Source organism: Papio anubis, chromosome 7, assembly GCF_008728515.1.
Source record: "Papio anubis isolate 15944 chromosome 7, Panubis1.0, whole genome shotgun sequence".
Lineage (NCBI taxonomy): Eukaryota > Metazoa > Chordata > Mammalia > Primates > Cercopithecidae > Papio > Papio anubis.
The window spans coordinates 160,979,458-160,981,952 of NC_044982.1; the positions used below are offsets into that span (position 1 = coordinate 160,979,458).

At 41.6% G+C, this 2,495-nt stretch overlaps 1 long non-coding RNA gene across 1 annotated transcript; it reads right to left on the bottom strand.

Moving 5' to 3' along the window:
- Positions 1–1,215: 1,215 nt before the first annotated feature.
- On the bottom strand, positions 1,216–2,157 carry LOC103885659. The gene is made up of 2 exons (XR_004185335.1): positions 1,982–2,157; positions 1,216–1,388 (listed from the first exon to the last, which is right to left on the bottom strand). It is a non-coding gene; the product is annotated as an uncharacterized LOC103885659 (long non-coding RNA).
- Positions 2,158–2,495: the final 338 nt, after the last annotated feature.

A 2,495-nucleotide genomic window follows, 5' to 3' on the forward strand; every position in this document is an offset into this window, starting at 1 on the left:
AAACTAAGCTGCTTTTCTAATAAAGTTATATTGCTTCAGTTACTGTATCTTGTAATAACAAATAATCCTAATTCCTTTCTCCTGTCCTTTGCATTATTGCTGATACTCACTTCATACATATGTGTATATATATACACACACACATACAGACATGCACATGTGCATATATCTGTACACATATATACTTCTATATGAGATATATACATAAGCATATATTATTTAATAATTTTTTTCTATTATTTTCAAGAAATTTTCTTTTATAACAAACTAAGAATATAAAAATGTTAAACCAATAAAAAAATTATATATAACTGATATTTTTAGAAACGCACGAGAGAAAAATATAAAATGCTCAATGAGAACCACAAAAGGCAGAAAATGAATGGAAGATAAAAATAGGAAGAAGGAACAAGGGCAACAAATAGAAAACATTCACAAATATGATAAATATTAATCCGACTGTGTCAGTTACCACTTTGAATGTCAATGGTCTAACTGCACCAAGTAAAAACACAGATTAACAAAGTGAATCAAAAAACAAGACACAACTGTGTTATTTATAAGCCCAACCTAAAAACAAAGACAAAGAAAAGTCAATGAATGGAACAAAACGTACAATGCTAACTCTAATCAAGGTAAACAAGAGGAGCTATATGAATTACAGGTGGAGAAGACTTCAAAGCAAGAAAAGTTATCAGGAATAAAGAAGGGCATTACACAGAGATGAAGAGCCACTCTTCCAATAAGATGTCATAATTCTTAAAACCTATGAGCCTGACAACAGAGTGTAAACTATGAGGCAGAAATCAACAGAACCACAAGGAAAAAGATGAATTCAGTATTGTAATTGGAAACATTAACACCCTATATCAGATACAGGCAGATCTAGCAGGCAGTAATTTAGGGGGGAAAAGCTGAACTCAACAGCACCAACAAGCAACTGGGCATTACTGACACCTATAGTCTCCTTCCCTCAACTACTGCAGATGACACATTCTTCTTAAGCTCACATGGAATTTTCAGCAAAATGTGCCACGTTCGGGGACACAAAATACCCTAACAATTTTTAAAAAGTAAATCATACAATGTCAGCTCTAAGACCACAGTGGAATTAAAATAGAAATCGAAGGATAACTGGAATGATAACTGGAATATCCCAAAATGCATTGAGATTAAACAACACACTTCCATATAATATATGGAGCAAAGAAGATATCTCCAGAGAAATCTTTTTTTAATTAACTAAATGAAAAATAAAAACACAATTTATCAAAATTTGTAGAATGAAAGGAAACCAGAACATATAGGCAAATAAATACCATTGAACACATACATAGGAAACGATGAAAAGACCAGAAATCTGTCATCTGTGTTTCCACCTTTGGAACCTAGAAAAAGAAGAATATATTAAATCTAAAGTCAGTAAAAGAAAAGTTATAACGTTGCTAACAGAGTAAAACAAAGGAAAAGTTAAAGCAACTGAATTTTTCAAACACATATTCAAACCCATAGTTCTCAGAACACAGAAGCATCCAAAATGAACAGGGCACACAAAGCACCCCAAACACCGTTCCTTGCTTGCCTGCATGCAGCCACGACCCTCTCAGAAACGGGGGCCCCGCGCTTCAGAAATGCTCAGTCTCGGGCTACTGAGGCCGGGCAGCACCGTTTGCTCCGAAGTCATGCCGTACATTTTAGAATAGCGAAATAACAGGTGTTTAGTGGTCTCGCCATGAAGTATTAGTTAGCTGGTGATTTGATGCACCTGTGAATTAGCTTGACTGACTCTTCCCCAATGAATACAAGAATCAAAATATCACCCTGTTATCCATAAATATACGCAATATGTCAACTAAAAAAAATGCTTCCGTAAATTCTTTATCTATGAATAATTCACAAATAGGAAACGTAAGAAGTAATAAGTGTTACGTCCATAATATAAAAGTGCGTTTGTGACAAAATGAAAGCAGTTTAAATGTACCTTACGGTCTGGGAAACACGGAGAAATCCTGAGGTTTGAAGAAGGGACGACGACACAGGCAGGCGCCGCCGCAGGAACAAGCGCGCCTTCCGGGAGAAGCGACCCTGAAAGCTCAGCGCGGACCCCGCAGACAGCCCCTTAGTTCCCCTGTAGATCTCACCGCCCTCTCTCCCCCATCAGCCTCGCCCTCCGATCGCCGCCCTCCACCCTCCTCCCTCACGCCCCGTCAGCCTCGCCTCCCCCCGCGGCCCTCACGCCCCGTCAGCCTCGCCTCCACCCTCCTCCCTCACGCCCCGTCAGCCTCGCCTCCACCCGCGGCCCTCACGCTCCCTGTGGGCCTGGCTCCCGCCCCAAGCCCAGCCTGCGCGGCAGCCTCGGGCGCCCTCACTGCGCAGCTGCGACCCCCGCGCCCGCACGTCGCTTCAGGCGGCTCCCGGCCTCACCTGCGTGGGCGCCAGGTGGCGAGGAACCGGCGGTCTGAGTTTCTGGTCCATGGATTCCACCTACTCCTGCA